Genomic DNA, 25,466 nt, shown 5'->3' on the forward strand with positions numbered 1-25,466 from the left:
TGGGGAATTAATGATATAGGCATACTTGCCTATTCATTTTACAGGTTACTTTTCTTGCCACATATCGATTATTTTTGATGGCATTAATTCAAGATATTTGGTCTTGAATACTTGGTTGCTGCTCATGCATGCTGCCGGACCATCCTGCATTCCATTTCTGTTTTCTTACCACTTTTTGTCTTTTAACAATGATCAGCACTCTCATTCGTATAGGGCCATACCCTTAGCTCTACTAATAGTTTTTATATTCTTTGTCCCATTCTTATGGGACATGTTGGCTTTAAAAGTAAATTAAAGCACAAGACAACACATTTGCTGTGGACTAATCAGTGATGTCATGGCCATGTCTAAAATGATGAGGTATCGTTCATAGCAACTATTGGTAACCTGCAAGGTAAATATTTCTCTAGAATGTAGTCTTGTTCACCCTCTTGTTTTGTATGTGAGGCAACAAATCCAGAGATGTTAAGGGTGCAGTCATTTCTCCTGACTCCTATTTATTTATTTATTTATTTAGGGTCAACAATGCATTTTATTATACATCTTAGATTTATACATTTCATATATGCTTTTAAAGCTTCGATTAACAGATAATATAAAATAAAAAATATATATGCAGCAGTGGTTCTCAGGCACAGAATGTAGAAGGAGACATGAGCAAGTTTTTTGCCTTAACACATAGTGAATATTACGAACCAAGATAGTGAAGTGTTTCCATCTGACGTAGCTGCCTTTTTGATTGAATTTTATTGCAGTGCACTGCTTTAGTAGGTGTGATGTTGCTAACTGGAAACAATGAGACTCAAATTTGTAACCTGTATTCTCTTGAAGTCTGTAAGACCTAAATGATAACTTTTCTCCTGATAGAGCTCCAGGATCATCCAATGAAAATAATATTGTCCCTAAAATATCTGGAGCATCAGCCCAAGAACCACTGCCCATGGCCATTCAACGTCTTCAGGCCTCACAGGGTGAGGTAATGGTGTGATGGATTTCTTCTCAGTGTCTCTGGAAGGTGCTTTCCTCAGATCATAAGCACCTCATCAGGCTCCCCCTTGCTGGCTGGATAGGACTCTACGACTGTCCTGTACAGGCTGTCACCCGACCACTTGTACATGTTGACTGCAACTTGGTTAGATAGTCTTACAAAGAGATCAACAAAAAAACCTACCCTTAATTTCTGAAATCTCCTCTAATAACTCCATAAGTGTAGCAGCCAAATCAAGGCGTCTAAATTCTGGAGCGCCAGAAAGAGCTGTGACATGCCCGTGCCATTCTCCCCTAGCTATGGAAGCCTCTGCTTTCCCCACCAGCTAACCCAGTACCTCTCCACCAGGTGTCTCTGCAAAGATGAAGTACTGTGGCCAGTGGACGAGGTCCTGTACGTAAAAAGGAATCCCGTAAGTTTCTGTAGGTGGATCCAAGTTAATGTTGTTGAAGCTGAACAGGTCCTTGCATGTGAAGGCCTGGAGTGTGGGCCACCGCCACCGAGGCCGGCTTGCTGGGGTCCCCCCCGCCCTCCTTGCGGAAGTCGCTCTGCCCAGATTCCCTTTTGAACACGCATTCTTTTACCCAACCTCCTCTTCTTTCTCTGTGGCTACTTTGTCATATATTCTTTTTAATTTTTAAAGTTTATTTATTTATCACGAGAGAGACAGAGAAAGAGAGGGCGGGGCAGAGAGAAAAGGAGAGAGAAAGAATCCAAGCAGGCTGTGCTGTGAGCACGGAGCCCTATGTGGGGCTCAAACTTACCAACCATGAGATCATGACCGGAGCAGAAATCAAGAGTCAGAGGCTTAGCCCACTGAGCTAACCAAGCTCCCTTCATTTTCTTTTTTAAAACCTTTTTTCTTTATTGTAAAGAAATATTCTACTTCTTTATTATAAACTATGTATTATAGAACAATACATATTCCACAGGTAGCAAGAAGTAGTGGTTAAGTCTTATTTACTTAAAAACATTTTATAGTTAATGTACAGTGTAATATTACTTTCAGGGGTACAGTACAGTGATTCAGTAATTCTGTATGTTGCCTAGTTCTCATCATGGCAAGTGTCCTCCTTAATCCCCAGCACTTATTTCACCCATCTCCCTGCCCGCCTCCCCTCTGGTAACCATCGGTTTGTTCTCTATAGTTGAGGCTGTTTCTTGGTTTCTCTCTCTCTTCTCCCCTCTGCTCCTTTGTTTTGTTTCCCAAATTCCAAAGATGAGTGAAATCATACGGTATTTGTCTTTCTCTAACTTATGTCACTTAGCAGTATACTATCTAGCTCTATCCATGTCATCGCAAATGGCAAGATTTCATTCTTTTTTATGGCTGAATAATATTCCATTGTATGTACATATACCACTTCTTTATCCATTCATCTATTGATGGACACTTGAGCTGCTTCCATAATTTGGCTATTGTAAATAATGCTGCTATAAACATGCAGGTGCATGTATCCCATTGAATTAATGTTTTTGTATTTTGGGGTTAAATAACCAGTAATGTGATTTCTGGATTGTAGAGTAGTTCTATTTTTAACTTCTTGAAGAACCTTCATACTGTTTTCCACAGTAGCTGTACTGGTTTCCATTCCCACCAGCAGTGCATGAAAGTTCCTTTTTCACCATATCCTTGCCAACACTTGTTCCTTGTGTTTAAAAAAATTTTTTTAATGTTTATTTTTGAGAGAGAGAGAGCTGGGAAGGAGCAGAGAGGGAGACAGAATCAAAAGCAGGCTCCAGGCTCTGAGCTGTCAGCACAGAGCCCGATGCAGAGCTCCAACCTATGAACCGAATCATGATATCATGATCTGAGCCGAAGTCGGATGCTTAACTGACTAAGCCACCCAGGTGCCCCTCTTGTGTTTTATTTTAGCCATTCTGACAGGTGTGAGGTGATATCTCATTGTAGTTTTGATTTGCATTTCCCTGGTGATAAGGGACGTTGAGCATCTTTTCATGTGTTTGTTGGCCATCTGGATGTCTTCTTTGGAGAAATGCCTATTCATGTCTTCTGTCCATTTTTTAATTGGAATTTGGTTTTGTTTTTTCTTTTTTTGGTGTTGAGTTGTGTAAGTTCTTTATATATTTTGGGTATTAATTCCTTTTATTGGACATGTCATATGCAGATATCTTTTCCCATTCAGTGGGTTGCCTTTTAGTTTTGCTGACTGTTTCCTTCACTGTGCAGAAGTTCTTTATTTTGATGTCGTCCTAATAGTTTACTTTTGCATAGGAGTTAAGTCTTAATTCTGGAAATGGCTTGCTGCATTTGAATCCTGGCTCTGTGACTTACTATAAATATGACCTTGGTCACATAGTTTGATCTCTTTGTGCCTCACCTGTCTTGGGCATAATAACAGAAGATACATTCTAGGATTGTTGTAAGACTTAAATGAGTTGGTTCATGGAAAGCTCTTAGAATGGTACCTGGCACAAAATAAATGTCATTGTTGCTAGTATTATTGTCAAAAATACAGAAATAAATGTTAAAATGAAAGAAATTATCATGTATAATTCTATCTCTAATCCTCTCTATAATCCCAGCTAGAGAGATTACCATGGTTAACATTTCAGAGGGTTGTTTTTTGGTAGTTAAAAACAAAGCAAAGAAAAATTGAGATACTGTACATACAATTTCATTTGTTGCTCTTTCCATTTATCTTTATGTTTTGAGCTTTCTTCCTTGTTGTTGGAGAGTCAGTATTCTTCTGTATGACATATTTGTTTTCTGTATTGATCCTAACACAGAACATTACAAATTAGCCTTTCAATAGGTACTAAGTGTCTGGGAAGCCAACCCTTTCTTCTGGACCCTTTGGGCTTGGGACAGGTGTAATGAGCTGTCCTTCCATCGTGAATTTGAGAAGTCCCCTTGCAACTAGGACAGGTCTTATCTTTTCCTATGCAATAAAAGCATTCTGGAGACGGCACCAGAAAAGTGTGGATTCAGCAGAGTTAGGGATACTCATGTGAAAATATGATGGAGGCGTGGCGGGGGGTGTGGCATGGACAAGAACCCGAATGAAGTAGCAAGGCATGACTCAGTAGAGCCACCAAAGTAGGAGGCATGGGTCCTGGCACATGCACAGCAAAGGCCTAGAGAAATGTGGGTCTGATGTTTGGCTTTTCCTTGCAACCGCAGAGATCAGGTGAGCCTAGGAAGCCGGTGAGAAAGCTTCTGTGTAGAGACACCTGCCAAAGGCTGGCCTGCTTTGATCTCCCCAATCTCCTCCTGAGAGATCTGACCCAATTTGGCTCTTCCACAGTACATGACAGTCAGCTGCCTGCTTTCCTCACACAGCACATGTGTGGCCAGAAACAGCCACTTAGCAATACTTTCAGGGTTTGGGAATTAAGCCTTGTGCCACTGCACAAGGCCCCACTGCAGATTCGTGCCTCCTCAGAGCACTGCATGTAGCGCAGAGGCAAATTTGTGTTGGTGGTTTTGGGTTCTTTCATGTTGCACATGCCAGAGAGTTACTGTCTCCAGGAAGCAGAGATGTTCTTCAGAAGAGTGTGGGCTGGGTGGCTGGCTTTGGCTGGAGACATTTGGTAGGTAATTTAGAAGGTGAAGAGTACTTCTGTCTTGCCTAAACTCAGGCTTCCTTAAGAGTCACTCTCTCTCTGTAGCACATCACATCCACGTGAGAGCCACTCTGTGTGGTTTGGTGGCTACCATCTGCCAAGGAAAGTAAAAAAGATTTACCAAAGCTCTAAAACAACTGCATTGGTTAATATCTGTAGAAAACAGGGCATAACACTTTTAAAGGTTACTATATAGCAATGCTAAGTAAGGATGCTGTTGGCTTAAACCTGTTTGTCACACTGCTAGAATATTCAGTGAATTGCAAATCAGTGACTTAAAATTCTATTGTTCAAGATTTTATTCAAAATGCTAGATTGTTTTGTGAAAGTTGCCCACAAAGATTCAAATATAGAATATTAATTCCATTCTTGGCTAACAAAATACATTCTGATCATATTTATTGAATCATGCAGATTTCTTTTAAAACGTTTTAAACCTGGGATGCCTAGGTGGCTCAGTCGGTTAAGCGTCTGACTCATGATTTCAGCTCAGGTCATGATCTCACGGTTTGTGAAACTGAGCCCCGCGTCAGGCTCTATTGTGACAGTGTGGAGCCTGCTTGGGGTTCTTTACCCCCTCTCTGCCCCATCCCCCCGCCCCTGCTCACAAGCTCACTCTCTCTCTCTCTCAAAATAAATAAATGTCTAAAAAATAATAAAGCTTTTTAAACTTTTCTGAGCTTCTAGTTTAGACAAATACTCCTTGAACATAATCAACAACACCAGTTCTTGAGCGGGTATAGAAAGCAATGAAGTACAGACTTACTCACCCTTTATATTCTGTTCAGACACACAGAATCCGAAGCAGATTCCAGGCTCTGAGCTGCCAGCACAGAGCCTGATGCGGGGCTCAAACTCACAAACTGTGAGATCATGACCTGAGTCGAAGTCGGTCAGTTAACCGACTGAGCCACCCAGGCACCCCAACAATACATTTTAAAATGCTGCCATTTCCCTTTCTGTTTCCTCGCCTATGTTTCCTTACCTTAGTCTTTGCTTACCCCTAGGGGCAAATTCCTTCCGGCCTCATCTGCTTCAGGAAGTTTTCCCTATACATTCACAACACTCTAGATGTTCTCTGGGCACCCACGCTCCTGTGCATATCTCTAGCCAAGTGCTTTGTGGATTATATTTAACTGGTTTGTTTCTGTATCTACTTTGTCCCGCCCACCAGCTGGTGACTTATTCACATACACAGGGCTCTTGGTGAGCACTGTGGACCGTTGGCATAAAGTAGGCAGGCACTTAAAAATAGTGTTTGCTCAACGGGACATTTCATTGATATTGACAGAATCTTCCCTAGTAGGGTGTGAGGGTAGCGACCTCACAGTACTTAGGGTGGCAGTCAGGGCAAGAAAGTCAGGGAGAATCATCTCTTTTTCATTCTTCTTCTTTCTAGCAACATCTGTTCAGTGGGATTGCCCGAGACACGCACAGCTCCTGCTCATGAGAGCAGGTAAAGCAGCAGCGGTCCGTTGTGTGCGAGGCACAGACCCTGAGGTCATAGAGGCCTGAGCTGGGAATCCAACAGATATTTATTGCCTGTACAACTTTGAACAAGTCACCAAGTCCTTCTTAAGTTTAATTTCTTCATCTAAAAAATGAGGGTAAATTGCAGGCATGTTTCAGGGCTGTTGTAAGGATTAAAGAAAATATGTATCAACTAATTAGAACAAAATAGTAATAGCTATTCTAAGTTAAGAATGCTTTTGGCTACAAGGAATAAAAGAATTTTTCTGCTTAGCTAAAAGAGTTTTATTTTCATAGAAAAAGAGATCTAGATAGATCTAGATAGGTGTCTTAGTCTATTCAGGCTGCCATAACAAAACACCATAAAATGGGAGTCTCACACAACAGAAACTGACTTTTTCACAGTCTGGAGGCTGGAAGCCTGATATCAGGGTGCCAGCATGCTCAGGTTCTGATGAGCACTGCCTTCCTGGCGTTCAGATGGCCATGTTCTTTCTGTGTCCTCACATGACAGAGAGAGGGAACTCTTTGGTCTCCTAAGGACACCAATCCCTTTGTGGGGGCCCTACACTTGTGACCTTAGCTAAACCTAAACCCTGTCTCCAAATACCAACACACTGGGGATTAGGGCATCAACATATGAATTCTGGGGAAGACACAACGCATACATAGCAAGAAGCTATTGATAGCTTTGTTTTAGCTGCCGTCAGACACCTCGCTTATTGCTGTCTTTCTGCTCTGCCATTCTTCCTCTTGCTCTCATGTTTATCATTTCAGTGTCTTTAGCTGACCACTAAACCTCCAGACAAGGCCCACACAGGCAGAAAAGGGAAGGAGCCAGGCTACTTACAACTATGCCATTTTATCAGGAAGCACAAGTTATCAGAAACCCCTTACTAAGGTCCCATTTGTCAGAACTGTGTCTCCTGGCCAGCGCTTGCTGTTGGGGAAGAAAGAGAAAGTGGGCCTTCCAGCTCCTATAGCAGAAGTCAAGGAAGGGAGAAAAGAGTTAGTAAAGATGTGGAGTGAGCCAGCTTGCAATGCTTGCCACACTTGTCACTTATTGATAGGGTGCTCATATGTCCCAGTTTGCCAGCGACAGCCCTGGCTTACACCTGTTCTCCCAGTGTGATTATTAATAGCAACCCCTTCTATTCTCAAACGTGTCTTGGTTTGAATGACAAATTTTATGCTCACTCCACTTGTTGAGCATTTGCAATGTATTGTAGGCTCTCATTAAATAGTAGTTATTAATAAAGAAGATAGAAGGCAACCGTAAGATACATAATAAGCCAAGATTACATGTGGTGAATGTCTGTGCGGTATAAACAGCAGATGGGCTGGGTTTACAGGAAAGAGAAATGAATGAATTGATAAATGAGTTGGGGTGAGCTGATTGGGATGGAGATGAAGTATAGGGAGAGAGAGAACACCATGGCATGAGAAGCAAATGGATTGGGCACAGTTTGAAAGATAGAAAAGTTTGTGTGCCAGGGTTTGCTTTGAAAAGACTAACGATAAATAAGTGTTAATGCTGCCTTTGTTTGGGTGATGACCACTTCGTAATATGGGACACAGTACTATGATACTGATTTGGCCTAGGAGTGTTTTGAGGACTTGTGACATAGAATAGAAAGCCACTTATATATTAAGGCACATATACTTTTCTGCCATCACAAAATTTATCAGAGAAATTTTGCATATGGGAAGAAACATTATTTTATTTTCTAGATTATTCTCGGTGGAGAATGTGGTAGACTGTGACCTTGAGCTATTTAGTAAGAAAGCCCTCCCTAATCAAGAGAAAAATTTATATCTTCCAAATATTCTTTTGAGTTGATTTAAAATAAAAATGTTTACTTAGCTGTTTATTTTCCCCCCTTAGCTTGGTTTTAAAACCCTAACAGTTTGCTTTACAAATTCATATATTCTGTTGGGCTGACACAGTGGAAACAAACTAATTAAAGAAATTTGGTTCTTGTTTTGTCCCTGGCCACCAACTAGTGGATCTGTTTCTCAAATACAAAGCGAGAGAGTAAATAATCCTGGGAGTCCTCAACTTTGTGTCCCTAAGAGTCCATGAGTGTGTTTGGGTCATCAAGGGAAACCATGCTACAGTGAATCTGCCTGCGGCCTCAGGTCACTTTGGTCTAAGGAAGTGTTAAGATGTAAGACTGCAGAGGAAAACTGACATGGGCCACGAAGTGCCTAAATATCCATCCAGCGAAGCAACTTACTGTCCATTTTTGGCAGAAAGAAGGCTTTTCCTAAACAGCATGAAAGATCAGTGGTACCCGATGGGTTGGAGGGAAGAAAGACAAGAAAAGAAAAGACTGGTTTTAATCGAAGTTCTGGACTCGTTACAGTGTTCAGTGACCTAACAACATATCTGATCCAGGGAGAGGAGTGGCCGTGAGCCTTAGCTTACCTGTCCCTGGCTTTGTGTCCCGAGAAGTTCCAGCGGCACGTCGCAGAGTAGTCAGTACCCAGGGTACTGTTGCTGGTCCAGCTCCGGCGCCCCCACTCCCATTCTGCCGTTACAGGGATCCCCACTTTTCTGAGTTCACGTTACACCACCCCCTTTTACAAAAGACCTACACTGGGGGGCGCCTGGGTGGCTTAGTCGGTTAAGCGTCCGACTTTCACTTAGGTCATGATCTCGCGGTTTGTGAGTTCGAGCCCCGCTTCGGGCTCTGTGCTGACTGCCAGCTCAGAGCCTGGAGCCTGTTTCAGTCTGTGACTCCCTCTCTCTCTGACCCTCCCCTGCTCACGCTGTCTCTCTCTCTCTCTCTCTTTCCCTCCTAGAAATAAAAAAAACATTAAAAAAAAAAAAAAAAGACCTACACTGGTACCTGTTTTCACGAACCAAGAGAAATCTGAAGAAGATTTTGGCTTTTATGAAAAAAGGCAAAAAGTGAACATGCGTTCAGCATTGGTTTTGCCATGAGCCTGTGTAGAGGCAGTATTCCCGGAGCAGTGACGGAGCCAGAGCTTTGAGCTGTTGTTTGAGCATCTGGGCTTCATCGCTATGTATTTTGAGCATCCACTACCAAAACATATCCCAAAGTATTAGAAAAGCCCAAGAAGGGTATTTTGGGGGTCTGGGAATGCTTAAAAAATCCCATAAATATTCATGGTAATTTCTCCATCACTTTCTGCCATTTCAGCTCGGGAAAGTTTCGTAGGAACCCTCTACTTTCGGAAAGTGGGTGAAACCTGTATCTCCTTCCTCAATGACATCGCCAATGTTCTACCTCCTTATTACCTTATTACTTTTTTTTTTTGAAATGAAAGATTTAGAATCTAGATAATTTGCCTGCTCAGTCGTCCCAAACAATTTTTGTGTAGATTTTCTCTTGGGAAATAATATTATCAAATAGCTGAAGACATTAGCATTCTAATGTCCTGCTACCACTTTCTGGAGCAACTGCCCTGTACAGATTTTGATATCTAGGTTGCTTGTTGAAATGGCGATGCCTGATTGATATCTTCAAGGTTCAAAGGACTGCTGCTCCTGGGCCATTCCACAGCCCCCTCCCTGACCACCTTCAATGTGGTCGGCAATTATTTTGAAATTTTTTTCCTCCTTATCAGTCCTCATCGGCACCTCCTTTCCTACCTTATCTTCCCCGTTCCTAAAAACTCTTTTACTTTTATGAAATCTTCCTTAGGTATATTTTGATTTTCTCAACTCTTCTTTTTTTAATTAATTTTTTATTTTTTAAAAGGTTTGTTTATTTAAAAAAATTTTGTTTTAATGTCTATTTTATTTTGAGAGACAGAGAGCAAGCAGGGGAGGGGCAGAGAGAGGGAGACACAGAATCTGAAGCAGGCCCCAGGCTCTGAGCTGTCAGCGCAGAGCCCGACGCAGGGGTCGAACCCACGGACTGTGAGATCATGTCCTGAGCCGAGTCGGACACTTAACCGACTGAGCCACCCAGACGCTCCATCTCAACTTTTCAACTTGTCAGATTTACAGTCATCTGCTGAGCACTTCCTGCTTTAGTTAATTGATGGAAATGTTGAAAAAGATTCCTTCTGGTTCCATGCCCAGGACAACTCATTGCCTTGTCCAAAACTGACCAGAACTCTGGGTTTCTGTGGCTATCCTGAACCACCCATATGTAACAGTTTTGCTCATAGCTCTTTTAGGAGGTTTAGATGTTTGCAGTACCAATCTGTGCTATGATATTCAAACAGGTCTGTTTGCACGTGGGTGGCATGGGATACAAGACTAAATATACCATTTTAAGCATACCCCCATGCAAAAACAGAGAACAGTTGAGATTTCAATTGAAATCCATTAAGTTTATAGATTCGTTTGGGAGAGAGTTTACATGTTTATGATATTGAGCATTCCTTTATTAAACATGGTATGTCTTTCCATTTATTAGAACTTCTTTTATGTTCTCCCATAAGCTTTCATAATTTTCTTAATTTATGGGGTGCCGGGGTGACTCAGTCGGTTGAGTGTCCGAATTCAGCTCAGGTCGTGATCTCACGGTTTGTGGGTTTGAGCCCCACATTGGGCTCTGTGCTGAGGGCTGGCTCAAAGCCTAGAGGCTGCTTCGGATTCTATATCTCCCCCTCTCTCTGACCCTCCCCTGCTCACGCTGTCTGTCTCTCTCTCTCTCTCTCAGAAACACAGAAACAGACACTATGTGTCTCCAAATAAGAACAATTTTAATTCTTTCTTTTCAATATTTAGTTATTTTCTTCTTTCATTGGCTAGAGGTTCCAATAAACATTGAATAAAAGCAGTATGAACAAGCATCCTTGTTTTCTTCTTGACTTTGTAGGAAGAGACTGCTTTTTTTTTTTAAGTTTATTTATTTATTTTGAGAGAGACAGAGACAGCACAAGTGGGGGAAGGGCAGGAAGAGAGGGGGAGAGAGAGAGCATCTCACGAAGGTTCCATGCTGCCAGCGCAGGACCTGGTATGGGGCTTGAGCCCACATAGCCAAGATCATGACCTGAGCCAAAACCAAGGGTTGGATGCTCAACCAACTGAGCCATCCGGGGGGCCCCAAGACTGCTTCTAATATTGAGCCTCTTAAAATGATATTTGCTATAGGTCTTTGGTAGGTAGGCTTACCTTGCTTGTGCAATTCCCCTTTACACCTAGTTTGCAGATATTTTTTATTAATAATGAGTGTACAGTTTTACAAATGCTTTTTCTGTATCTGCTGACATATGCTTTTGCTTTTCTCCTTTAATTGATTTATGTGCCTAATTAAATCCAGACATCTATTGTTAACCCAGGCTTATATTCTTGGGAAACATTTTATTCAGATATGCCTTTATAAACATATTGCTGGATTTGATTTAATACTACTATTTTATTTTACATTTTTGGTATCTATGTTAGGGAGTGAAATTGGCTTATCATTTTACTTTCTTGTAGAGTCTGCCAAACTTTCAATGGGTATTCTATTCCAAAATGACCTGAGTTGTGGTTGTAGCTAAAGTATAGCTTGTTTTTTCCATGGTGTGTACATGTACAGCGAGCATTGCTCTTATTTATTTATAGCCTCCTTTGAGGTATTTGGACTCATATAGCAATAATGATAATAATCATGACCCATTTTGGACTTTCTCTCTATATGTTGTCATTCAAAAGCACAGAGTTATCTAGAGTTTCATCAAATCAGTTTGGCTACTTTACAATGGTGATAACAAGTCCATTACGAAGTAGGGAATAAAGAAGACTTTGTGTATTAACTATTACCAATACTGATCAGGCCCAATGGTTTATCCAAAAACAAAGAATGTTCCTTCCTGATTCTCCTGCCTGGCCTTGCTACCATCGTTAATTCATGTCATGCAAGTCTGGAATTCGTGGTGGTTGCTGGTTCCTTAGAGAATTAAGTCCACAGGAATATACACCACATAGAGGCAGCAAGTGGGGTCAGGTAGGCTTGGATCCCAGGCTCTCCCTGCTACTTCCCAGCTCTTTGAGTTTGGATAAATTCTTTAACCTTTCTGAAATTTTAGTTAGTCCATTAGTGCCATGAGAATTTTAATATCATCTTACAGAGTTTTGTTATAATAATTAAATCTGTAAGAAAGTACAGTGTGTGGTATATTTTAAATGCTTAATAGAATTACCTTTTAGTATTTTTTTCACTGTTATGATGAATAAAATGCTAACAATACTGGGGGCGCCTGGGTGGCTTAGTCGGTTAAGCATCCGACTTTCGCTTAGGTCATGATCTCGCGGTTCGTGGGTTCGAGCCCCGCGTCGGGCTCTGTGCTGACTGCCGGCTCAGAGCCTGGAGCCTGTTTCAGAGTCTGTGTCTCCCTCTCTCTCTGACCCTCCCCTGTTCATGCTGTCTCTCTCTATCCTAGAAATAAAATTAAAAAAAAAAAATGCTAACAATACTATACTAACACCAACAGAAAGTGTGGCTTCTTTAAAATGTCCTTCAAAAGGTGCTATTAGTTTGCAGTTTATTAGTTTCTGTTACAGCGCCTTTCATATATTATGTCTCAATCTTTTTTCTTTTAACAAATATTGATTTGGTGCCTCCCATATTCCTAGGACTAGATGATGGGGAATATTGAAGATATAAGATAAATAAGCAGCAGAGATCAGTCTAGAGAGATCAGATGAAATTAGAATATGAACTGATAGAACATAAGATGTGAACTAACAAGATGGAATATAAGATAAGATATGGGAATATCTCAGTGGGAGTCCTGAGGAAGAAGCCACTAACTGTCTAGGTAAGTAGAGTGAAGAAAACATGAAGAAGGTGATGTTTCAGTAGGGTCTTAAAGGCTGAAAAATGTAAAGAGCATATGTGTTCCAGTGTGAGCAAGCTGGGTAGGTAAAACTACCCGGGCAAGAAGAGCTATTTTATGATAGGAAAGGTAAAACTTTAGGAATAAATTGCATAATTGATTCTGATCTCAGAACTTCCCTTCAGGGCTGGGTATTTAACTATGAGTCTTTGAGCTTGTGAGGAGAGCTGGGTAAACACTGACCCTCTAGTGTCCTGGAGGTAGGATTTAATTCACTGCTAATGAGTGTTGGCTTTGGCTCCCCTAGGGAAGTGTCAACATAAAGAAGGAAAGGAGAGGGGAGAAGGGCACAGGCAAGTGCATGGATGTGTATTTTGCAGAACTGTTCTGGAGGAATTCAGAAGTGCAGAGAAGGTCTTGAAAATAGAGCAGGGATTATTTCGCATACTTTAAAATAAAGCATGGGGCACCTGGGTGCCTCAATTGGTTAAGTGTCCGACTTCGGCTCAGGTCATGATCCCATGGTTCGTGGGTTCGAGCCCCGTGTCAGGCTCTGTGCTGACAGCCAGCTCAGAGCCTGGAGCCTGTTTCAGATTCTGTGTCTCCCTCTCTCTCTGACCCTCCCCTGCTCACGCTGTCTCTCTCTCAGAAATAAATAAAAAACATTAAAACAAAAAATTTAAAAAAATAAAGCATATTCTGCTAGGAGCCGCTAACATATCACCTCTTTTACTCTTCCTGTGATCATTTAACCTTGTTAACCTTCCAAAGGGAAGCCATAATTGGGCTGTTTTTATTGTCTGTGGGCTGGAGCAAATGCTAGGTTGTAAACATTCTGAGGCATCCAACTCAAATAGGCTTCTGAGGAATGTCTGCCCACATTGGATGGAGGTGTGCTTCACTGGGAATCTGAGGATGTTGTAGAAAAAGCAATGGGGCATCTCACCAAACCCACAATGTTTCAGAAATTTTCCAGCCAGAGGTGTTTCGGCCAGGGGCACTTGTAACAAATGTGCCTTTGTTTCAGGAGAGGACGCTTCAAAGAGTTCTGGGGTTTTGTTCGGTTGTTTTCAATATTTTTTTGCCTTTATTTTTTCTTTACCATAGAACAGTTGTTTTAGTGGTTGTTGTTTCTGTTGCTATTGTTTTTCTACCAGAGAAGTATATAAAAGAAATATCTATGTCTGTATCTGTACCTGTATCTTCTGGAATCCACACTACCCTTTAAAATATCTGCACAACTCAGATAAATCCAGACGGCATTTATAAACCCCCCCTGGCTACTTGGTGTCCAGAATCCTGAAGTTGATAAGATTGAGGACCTGCCCCATGGAATCCCACATTCCAGTAGGAAGGACAAATATGTACACAAGTAGCACAACCACTAGAAAGAATGTGAAGATATTCAAGGAAAACACAGAGTTCATGTGGGAAATACCAGAGGAAGAGCTGTGTTCTGCTTGAAGTATCAGGAAGAGAAGAGAAGGGAAGGGAAGGGAAGAGAAGGGAAGGGAAGGGAAGGGAAGGGAAGGGAAGGGAAGAGAAAAGTTGAATAATAAGAATTTTAACCATTAGGTGATTGAAATAAGAAAAAGAATGGAATTAATCTTTTGTAAAACAAGAATTTAAAATAATTGTTGTGCTTACCAAGAAAATACGTCTGTTTTAATTTGTTTACTCATTCGTCTATTCCATAAACAAGTATTGAGTACCTGTGATATGCCAGGCAGTACTTAGAGAGGCGAATAGAACATCCTCCCTGCTCTCCATACCCTTATTAGACAGAGATGTTCACACAAGAGACAGATGTGCACAGACAGGTGCATAGAATACTCTGAGAGTACTACGGACCTAAAGGAGTTGAGGCAGACTGCACATCGGGGTAGAGTTTGGAAGGTTCAAGGAGGAACAGGTTGAAGAAAACAGTCCATGTAGAAGAGATGTCTGTCAAAGGCGTGGAGGAGTGAAGCAGAATGGGGTGTTTGTGGACCCTCAAGTATTTTGATCTGTCCCAAATATAGGGCTGTAGGGAAGGAAAAGTGCTTCTTAGAGTCCTTGGCTCGGTCTGAAAACTAAACTGACAAAGATTAACAGGAGGAAAATGTACACATTTATTTAACCTGTTTAATGTGACATGGCAGCCTTTATAAGGAAATGAAGACCCATGGAAACAGACCTGAATATTTTATGCTAGGTTCATGAGGAGTGGACTGTCATGAGGAATAATATGACAAGTTAAGAGTACAGTGGTTCCCCCCTATCCGTGGGTTTGCTTTCTATGGTTTCCGTTACCTGAGGTCAAGTGGGGTCCAGAAGCAGATGATTTTTTTTCTGACTTAATGACAGAAGGTCAATAGTAGCCTAACGCTGGGTCGCCACGCCTACGTCATTCACCTCATCTCACATCATCACAAGAAGGGTGAGTACAGTCCAGTAAGATATTTTGGCAGACCACATTCACATAACTTTTATGACAGTGTGTTGTTGTAATTGTTCTATTTTATTATGAGCTATTGCTATTAATCTCTTACTGTGCCTAGCTTATAAATTAAACTTTTTCATAGTTATATGTACATATAAGAAATATCATAGTATACACAGGGTTTAGTATTCTGTGGTTTCAGACATCCACTCAAGGTCTTGGGACATTCCCCCAAAGATGAGGGAGGATCACTGTATGAGGTAAGTGTAGTAAGTTGGGGAAAGCTTAACAAGGCCTATTTGTTAGATTCTAACTGGTGCCCCTTGTCTTCAGAGATAAGGATGCTCCTTTCCTCCAGGTATAGGGATGGTACCCCTCACCTGAAGATTTTATGACATGTTTCAGGGGAGAAGGAAGTCAGACTGACTCTCCTGCTTAAAATATTCAGTATACCAAAGTGCCATATTTGGGGTAGCAAGCCCTGAATCCTTTCAGGGCGTATGGAAAGGGCAAGTGGGAGTAGGCGAGATGAGAAATGAAACCAGAAATAAAATCAAAAGCCAGATCTTGAAGAGCTTTCTAGACCATGCAGTCGACCTTGAATTCTATCCAATATTCATTAAAATCTTTTTTTAAGTTTATTTACTTATGTTGAGAGAGACCAAGTCAGAAGGAGTGGGGGAGGGGCAAGGGAGACAGAGAATCCCAAGCAGGCTCTGCACTGCCAGCACAGATCCCAATGTGGGGCTCAAACCCACAAAGCCATGAGATCATGACCTGAGCTGAAACCAAGAGTTGGACGCTTAATCGACAGAGCCACCCAGGCGCCCCTCTCCAATATTCATTTTAATGAAGTTTGTTTAAGCAGAGCAGTAATGCCTGCATTTTAGAAAGATGCTGCAGGTGATTTCCTGGAGGATAAAGCGGAGCTGGGAAAGAGCCAGCAGGGAGGGCGGTTGGGGGCTGTTTCAGCCAACTAGGTCCAGGGCAGGATTTAGACCCTTAGGGGGCAATTGCCCCTCATCAGCCCAACGTGCAATTTAGAATGTAAGCAAAGATGACCGTACAATGTCTAATAAAATGCATGTTCTGATTTTTCTTATGATGATGGTTGAGATGCCTTAAAAAAGATATATCAAGTATCAAAATAGTTTTAAAATTTTTATTGGCTCGTCCCTGCCTGTGCATGCCCACCTGTTGTGGGAGCCAGTGGGAGCCAGTGGTGCCAGGAGAGGCAGCAGTCAGGCTGACCGGGGGAAGGACTGGGGTGCTGTTGAAGTGGGGGGAGGGTTGCAGGACTAGGTGAAGGGAGGAGAGGAGCCTGGGCTGGAGCGTCGATTCTGACCTGGCTCACAGGGTCCTGGCCAAGCACTACGTTTGCAGTGCTACCGCGCCCCACTTTGGACAGAGCCCCCCCCCCCCCGAGGCAGGAACGCCGCCAAAATCTCTTCCCCTTGCAGAGTCGCTCTATTTTTTGTGCTTAGTCCAGGCTCCAAAGGGTATTTTAAAATACCTTCTTCCAAGGGCCCTCACAGACTTTAAAAATCCTCAGGACCAGATCCAGACTCCGACAAAACCACCATTTCAGCACAGTTCTGTCATGAGGCTCCCGACTCAAGCTTGGCTCAGGAGAGGGGGGCTCAGCAGGGCCTCCCAGTCCTCTCCGCCATCTCTTGCCCTGGCATGTGCTCCTCCATGCAGAGGGAACCTGTCCCTTTACTCCCTCTGTGACTGTGGCTCAGTGGCACAAGAGAGACGACAGAGCAGCCTGGTGGAGGCACGTCTTTTCTCCCAGCGTCATGTGTCGCCCACTCCCAGCCCCCAGATCTGTCTGGGAACAAAGCCCCAGGCAGCAGCTAAATATATCTCTGGGATTGTTCCTGAATATTCCGAAGCGTCAAGGACTGAGAAGAGAATTTTCCCCATGATCCCGGGCCCAGGGCTCATTGCACTGTTCAGGATTCCCAAAGCCCCAGCTTCAAGAGAAACAAACAAAAGAAATATTTACAGATACATTCTTGAATAGAGGGTTAGCTCCCTCTCCAAGGTCTTCCAGGCCCCGTGCAGGATACCGGCTCCGTTAAGTGCTGTTTGCGTTCATCACCGCTGTTTGAGGGTCTACTTCTGCTTGGGAATATATTCTGTACTTACTTGGTAACTATGTTATACTAATTTAGTGTGGTGCCAGGTTTCATTTCTTTCTAAGTCATCTTCTTTCTGGATTTAAAACTTTTAAAAATCTTGACTTTGGAGTACCGGACTAGGCCATCTCAGTTGGGCTGGGGTGTAGTTTATCATATCAGGGAGGAGTCCCTTTTATATCCATGGTCATCAGGGACAGGCCATAACCCCCAGATATTTGTGGAGATAACTGTATATTTTTAGCCCTTAAGGCAAGAAAATCTCTGTGGTGATCATAGTAAGAAAGGCACACGCAGAAGTATACGGAGTAACATATGATCAAGTTCCTCGGATTCTATACGTGCACCCCAATTTCATTTCGTTGTCAACAGTTGGGAACTCCAGAACTTTTCCTGCACTTGGCAGATATTTTCTTTATACATGACTAGATCCCTGCTTCAGTGGATAGTGACTATTTTCATGAAGCTCTCAGAAATGTGCCCATTTCGTGGACCTTATGGTTGTTCCCTATACACACCTTATCTATTCAATGATAAATAATTCATAACAATATTCGAACGGAAGTGGCACAGGGCCGGGAGAGGGGAGTGTGGGCTGAGAATCACAGCGGAAACCTTGGGGCATACTACTGAATCTTTTCATGCTCAGCCCGTGATCATCTTGCCACCTTATGCTCCGAAATAATATCCAGTCTCTAGAGCTCAGATTTTGCTGCTGAACTGCTCTGTGAGCTGAGAGATCCTCATTATCTACTTTGACTCCTCTCCTTGGGGAAATTTTTTCATCCAGAAATACCGGGTCAATTAGCAAGCACTACGGATCAGCATGTAATTCTCAGAACTGGCTTCCAAAGCCTCCCGGCTCCCTGGTGGGCAGCACTTAACCCGCCTCTTCAGCATCGGGTAATCACTCCTTCAATCAGCCCCAAGACGTGCCCGCTCTGGGGATCGAGTGTCTTTAATTACACTTGCCTTTCTCCTCCTCAATCGCGAAGGTCCTCTGTGCGGACGCCTGTGCCAAGCAGTTCTTGGTTCAGGAGAGGCACAGCCAGACACGCCAAGGCCCTGCCTCTCCTTTTAGAGAGCAGCTTATTTTGCTCTTCCCAGCCAGGTAGGCTTGTGTGATCTTTGACTCCACAGCTCCTGTTCTTTAATGGATTTACATCATTATATACCAGGCTCCCTTCAGATGAAAGGCCAGTGTGGTTTTGATGTATTTTCTCTTCACGTAAGGTTCTGAATGACTGCATGATTTATGAATTTCCTGCCCCCCTAGAGGTTTTTCTGCTTCCCATCAAGATGAATACTTATTTGTTTTTTAAAAAGCGACTTAGTCTTTCATCCTGGTATACTTCTAGGTATACCAAGTTTATACTTCTAGGTATAAACCGATAAAGAAATGTAAATGCCCCTTGTTACCATTTTCTTTCCTGAGAGCATTTAACTTTTAACTGTAGAGAACAAACTAATGATTACCAGGAAGGAGGTGGGGGAAATAGATGATGGGGATTAAATGTATACTTATTATGTGGAGCAGTGAGTAATGTATAAAATTGTTGAGTCACTGTTTTGTATGCATGAAACTGATATAATACTGAATGTTAACTATATTGTAATTAACAACTAAAAACTTAATAAAAAGTGAAAGCAAAAAAAAAAATGTAGAGATGCTATATTTTATATGAAGACCTTAGGAATGGTTTTCTGTGAGGTGAGTTGAGGGGGTGTCCTTTATGGAAACCAGGCAGGGAGTTTGTCCCTATGTCGTTCTTCTGGTTGTCTCTGAGCCAGCCTCCTTTGAATTTTGAATTGTTCTTCTTAACAACACACAAAAAGGTGCAGCAGCTGAGATCAGATGTAGTGACCATGGAGATTAAAGAATTGCTTTTATCCTCTGGTATGTAAGATTTGAGTTTAAATGTGAATGATTGGGGCACCTGGGTGCCTCAGTCTGTTAAGCATCCAACTTTGGCTCAGGTCATGATCCCACGGTTCATGGGTTTGAGCCCCGCATCCGGCTCTGTGCTGACAGCTAGCTCAGAGCCTGGAGCCTGTTTCAGATTCTGTGTCTCTCTCTCCTTCTCTCTGACCCTCCCCTGCTCACACTGTCTCTCTCTCTCTCTCAGAAATAAATAAAAAACATTAAAAAAATCTAAATGTGAATGATGTCCTGTGATCAATGGATTTGATACCTTTAAGTACTGCAGTAAAGAAAGGTATCAGAGATTGGGTAGAAAGATAAGGGAACATCTGCTTAATGAATGAAGGCTTTTTGGGGAAAGTGAGCAAGGACAGAGTATTTTGGGGACCATGGACAAGTCATATAACCTCTCTGGGCCTTTGTCCCCTCATGAAGAGGTGGGAGAGAGGAGCACTGAGGTGTCTTCCATTTCTAACATTCCCGGGTTGCATAATTCTTTATTCTATGCATTTAGACTGTCTGGGCAAAGACCAGTAGACAAGAAAGTGGACATAGCTATTAAGAATGTGAGCAGGAATGGAAGTTACAGGCAGAGATATGTATGGCTGAAAAGGGAACATTGAATCATCTGGGAGCAGAAGGTTATTTAATCCAAAAACATGGTCAACATAGTTACGGAAAAAGATTTGGAGGCAGCTGGCTGGGTAGCTGAAAATTTTCTAGTGTAACATTTTAACTCCTCTCATTATTTTAAATGTATTTTAATAGCTTTATTGAGACATATTTCAAATATCATACAATTTACTCATTTAAAGTGTACAATTCAATGGCTTTTCGTATATTCACAGAGTCGTGCATACATCACCACAATCAATCTGAAAACATTTTCATTACCCTAAAAAGAAGCACTGCTCTGCTTAACAGCATTCCCAACCCTTCCCCCAAACCCTAGTCAACCACTAATCTGTTTTCTCTTCTTAAAGATTTGCCTATTTTGAACAGTTTATGTAAGTCGGATCATACAATATATGGTCCTTTGTGATGGTTTCTTTAACTTAGCATGAGGTTTTCAAGGTTTGTCTATGTCACAGCATATATCAGTACTTCAGTTTTTTTAATTGATGAATAATATTCAGTTGGATACACCACATTTTATTTATCCTTTCATCATTTGATGGTTATTTGGGTTGTTTCTACTCTTTAGCTATTATGAATTACGTTGCTAGGAACAGGAACACTTGTATAAAAGTTTTTGCACAGACATATGTTTTCATTTCTCAAAGGTATATATATACCTAGGAGTGAAATTGCTGAGTTATGTGATAACTATATTCAGCAGTTTTTAAAAAATGTTTTGCAAGAGGCTGAACCATTTTACGTTCCCCTCAGCAGGATACAAGGATTCCAGTTTCTCCACATCCTTGCTAACACTTGCTAGTATATGTCTTTTTGATTGTAGTCATCCTCGTGGGTGTGAAGTGGTGTCTTCCTATGATTTTGCATTCCCTGTGACTAATGATGTTGAGCAAATTTTCATGTGTTTATTGGCCATTTGTGTGTCTTCTTGGATAAATGTCTATTTAGATCCTTTGCAACTTTTTAATAGGATTATTTATCTTTTTATTATTGAGTTCTGTTTCTAGATTCTAGATACAAGTCCCTTACCAGATACATGATTTGCAAAAATTTTTTCCCATTCTACACATTGTATTTTCACTTTCTCAATGGCATCCTTTGAAGCATTAAAGTTTTTAATTAATGAGGCCAGTTTTATCTATTTTTATTGTTTATGCTTATACTTTTGGTGTCACAGCTGACAAGTCATTACCTAACCCACAGTTGTGAAGATTTATGCCTATGTTTTCTTCTAAGAGCTTTATAGTGTTAGCTCTTAATTTGGATCTTTGATGCATTTTGAGTCAACTTTTGTTTATGGTATGAAGTAGAGGTCTAACTTCATTCTTCTGCATATAGATAGCCTTTTAAATTATTTTGAACTATATGTTTCTAGTTACTTTCTGAGTGGTTGTTCTAGGGCTTAAAATATTTTTTTTTAACTTATGAGAACAAAGTTTAAATTTATACTAACATAATTCCAGTGAGGTCTAGAAATTTTACTTCTTGGAGCACCTGGGTGGCTCAGTTGGTTGAGTGTCTGACTTCGGCTCAGGTCATGATCTCGCAATTTGTGGGTTCGAGCCCCACACTGAGCTCTGTGCTGACAGCTCGGAGCCTGCAGCCTGCTTTGGATTCTGTGTCTCATTCTGTCTCTCCCCCTCTCCCACTTGTGCTCTGTCTCTCAAAAATAAATAAACATTGAAGAAGAAATTTAAAAAAAGAAATCGTACTTCTTTATAGCTCCATTCCCATTTTCCCTTTGTTCTGCTATTATTGTTATAATTATTGCCTTTATATGTGTTAAAAATGCAACATACTGTTATAATTATTACTTTGCATAATTGCATGTCCTTTAAAGAAACTGCAAGAATGAAGGGTAGTAAATATAGATAGTCTTGGGGGTTATTATGAACCCCTTTAGTACAGAAGTGCTTTCTGCTTTGCTCATAATCGTATCCCCTATACCTAGAACAGTGTTTGTTGCATAGTAGGTGCTCACCTAATACAGAAATGAATGAATAATGATCTCTATACAGGTAGTAAGTGGAGAGAGAGAGAGAGCATTCTCAAAAGATGTGGAGATGAATAATGAAGAGAGTAAGACTATACGATTGTGGAGTAGTTGTGGGAAGGCAGTGATCACAATAAAAAGTAAGACAATGTCTTTCTTGTTCAATGTCTAATGTATCTGATATCTAGCACAGTGTTGACATGTGGGAGAGGCTCAGTAATGTTGAATGAATAAGTGAAGCATCCTATGGCTGGTGCAGGTCTGGGGGGTGAAGCAAGAGAGTTTCAGTCTTAGAAGCCCCTGTGCTCCCCAAATGGACACAGTCTCTGCCTCTTCTCAGTGGCTTTGGTACTTCTTCTGGCCCCACTGGATGTCAGCTGCCTTTCTGTGTTCTCAGCAGGATGTCCAGTCACTAAAAGATGAGAAGTACAAGCTTGTTGGTGAGGACTTAGCAGAGGGAAGACAGGATACATTTATCATTAACCGAGTTGGTAGGGTGGAGGGTGGACAGTGAGAAGAGGAAGAAGGAAACTGTTGGTAATAGACTGTGAGGTAACTGAGAGAAAGCCTGTGATAATTCAGGACTTAATTAACTCATTCACCCACAACACCTACTGAAAACCTGCTTTGTACTAGACTAGAGATGGATATAACAAGGTGTTCAGCTTTCCTTATGCCAAATATTAAATCCTAAACAAAAAAAAATTTTACTTCATTGTTGTAAGAACATTCTAGAAATAATTATATAGCCCTTCACAGTGGTTAAGATGCCCAAGACTGAAGCCTCTCTGACTGAGTTTGAACCCCAGCTGGGTAAAGTCGCCTGATGACCTCCCTGTGCTGATTAAAGTTCCCTTTTCTGTAAAATTGAGATGTGAGTACTTACCTCCCAGACTTCTAGATTAAATGGTCAGTATGCATAAAGCACATAGGATAGTGCCTATCACATAATATGTAATATATAAGAGCTAGCTATTATTTATATAACAATTATTATTAAACAAAGACCACAATAGTTAATTGAGATCATCTAGTAAATTTCAGTACAACTTTAGAGTTCTCATTATCCATAGTACCTAGCTACCTAGAAATTTTCTTAGCAGCAGCCATTTATGTAAATATGAATTTATTTTAAAGCTTGAGCTATTAAGAAGGAACAACCCTCTTCTTATGTATGCCTGTTTCATTTTGTTAAATGATTACTACAGCAAAGAGCTGTTTTCTACCTTTGAAAACCAATTCCATTCCAGAGGTTACCAGAACAGAGAGGAGCCCTCATAATTCAGAGGGCTGGAAAGCAGTTGATTTATTTTCAAATTAGGTTAATATGAATGGATTCCTGTCTGAGATTTCAAAGCCATGGCAGATGGATGGGCTCAGGAGTCAAAGACACCAAAGGTGATGACGCTAATGTAAATGTATGAGCCATTCAAAACACTAATTAAAGACCATACCTGATTTTATCATGTAAAAAAGCAGCCTTATGAAAGATTCTTTTTTTTTAAGTTTATGTATTTATTTTAAAAGAGAAAGAGAGAGCACTACCATGAACCAAGGAGGGGCAGAGAGAGAAAGATAGAGACAGAGAGAAAATCCCAAGCAAGCTCCATGCTCTCAGTGCAGAACCTGACATGGGGCTCAAACCCATGAACCGTGAGACCACGAACGCTGAAACCAAAAGTCAGACACTTACCCGACTGAGCCACCCAGGTGCTCTTGAAACATTCTTTTTGAGGCTTAAAAAAATCTTTAGATTAGAAACATACAGTAGAAAGGCTGAATGTGATTTCCATCACTGGATGCAAGGGCTGCCTCCCTCTCCCCATCAAAGTGCTCCATCCACTATTGCTTGGACCCCTAAAGTACAATTCGGGAGTACAAGTAAGATAGATTTGTCTGCCTGCAGGGGCACCTGGGTGGCTCAGTTAGTTAAGTGTCCAATTCTTGATCTCGGCTCATGTCATATCTCACAGTTCCTGAGGTCAAGCCCTGCATCGGTTCTGTGCTGATGGCACAGAGCCTGCTTGGGATTCCGTCTCTCCTCCTCTCTACCCCTCACCTGCTTCTGCCCTCTCTCTCTCTCTCTCTCTCTCTCCAAAAATAAATAAATAAACTTAATTTTTTTTTGTCTTGCTATAGAACTGCACATTCTTTCCAGTAAATTTTTTTTTGGTAGAAGCATGGAACTTACTTCAAACATTGAACATTAGTACCTGACATTTTCTCAGTAACAGATCGCCTATGTTAGGCCATGCATATACAGTGAATATCCAGGACTCAGGGTCCTGAATAATGCATCAAGTGGAGAGGACGTTGATGGCACATAATAGGTGTTTAATAAGTGTTTGTTGAATGAATGATGGTAGTGAGGGTGAACTGAAAATAAATTGTTCATAAATAGGAGTCTCATCTAGATAATTTTACCGCAGATCATGATCCCAAAGAAGTCATTTAACTGGATCATTCCATGCCTCAGTTTCCATGTCTTTAAAAAAGACTACTGATGAATTGGCAAAGAGGAAGTCAAACTTTCACTCTTCGCAGATGACATGATACTCTACACAGAAAANCTGATTAGTATATTGTGTTTTGAACTAAATTGTGGATTAAAATATTGATTAAAAAGTTGGTGCTTTCTGGAGTAAAATAGAACTATATGAATTGAAAATAATAACATTGAAGGTTCCCACTGCCCAGCTCACCTGGTTCCAGTAAGGATCAGGGAAGTAATTTAAATACCAGCCTGTATGGTTGCTCCAGCCAGTCTTACACTGGTCATCAGAATGAACACTCACTCTCATTCGGCCTGAGGTTCCTTCCAGAGAGTGACCTAACAAGTGAAACAAATAACACAGCTGATACGCAACTATGTGATTATTCTTATCCTCAGTGACTATCCAAAATAAGAGGAAGAAGAAAACAAAACAAAGTAAGAGGAAGAAATGCCCCATATAAGGAGGACGATCATACTATATATTATGGAAACAAGGACACTTCTGAGAGTGAAAAAGCAGCTAGTGTTAATTACATCGGGACATGCTTCCACAGTCTGATGCAAACCAGAATGTATGTTTAGCCTCAGTCTATGCCATGCCCAGAAGCAGTTTCTTAAGCATAGGATCAATTTAACCCTTTATACCCAGCATTTTTTTTCCTTCCCGACCCCTGGTTTTGTGATAAAACCCCTCCCAGTTCCTGTAGGTAGAGCTTTGGTAGTGTCGCCTTCCTGTGCTAGTCGCAGCATCTCCAGCTCTCATTATGACATCAGCAGCATTGCTGAGGCAATGAGGAGTGAGGTATATGCTTCCTGCTCCATTTGGTGAAATTCCACCTGTATTTTTAGCTAATTTACTTATGTGAATGTTTGCAGTTATCCACTCCTTATTTTGTCTCATTCATTAGGGTCCTTGTAACCTGTAGACAGCTCTTAAGTTTGCTGACTTGACACATTTTATTTCAACTAAGAAATAGCCTTGATACTTTTCTTTCCTCCAGTACAATAGATTTTCCCTCTATCGGGCACTGCCGACTCAACAGTCACAGTGTTGATATCTCCTGCACCC

General features: G+C 41.4%; 1 long non-coding RNA gene and 1 pseudogene across 1 annotated transcript; both read right to left on the reverse strand.

Moving 5' to 3' along the window:
* Nucleotides 1-902: 902 nt before the first annotated feature.
* On the reverse strand, nt 903-9,647 carry LOC144240638 (N-alpha-acetyltransferase 20 pseudogene; annotated as a pseudogene).
* A 12,409-nt stretch (nt 9,648-22,056) lies between these two features.
* On the reverse strand, nt 22,057-25,126 carry LOC144240647 (uncharacterized). Its single transcript, XR_013337785.1, has 3 exons — nt 24,932-25,126; nt 24,606-24,733; nt 22,057-22,315 (listed from the first exon to the last, which is right to left on the reverse strand). It is a non-coding gene; the product is annotated as an uncharacterized LOC144240647 (long non-coding RNA).
* Between the last annotated feature and the right edge of the window lie 340 nt (nt 25,127-25,466).

This window comes from Crocuta crocuta, unplaced genomic scaffold, assembly GCF_008692635.1.
Source record: "Crocuta crocuta isolate KB4526 unplaced genomic scaffold, BGI_CrCroc_1.0 scaffold1758, whole genome shotgun sequence".
NCBI lineage: Eukaryota > Metazoa > Chordata > Mammalia > Carnivora > Hyaenidae > Crocuta > Crocuta crocuta.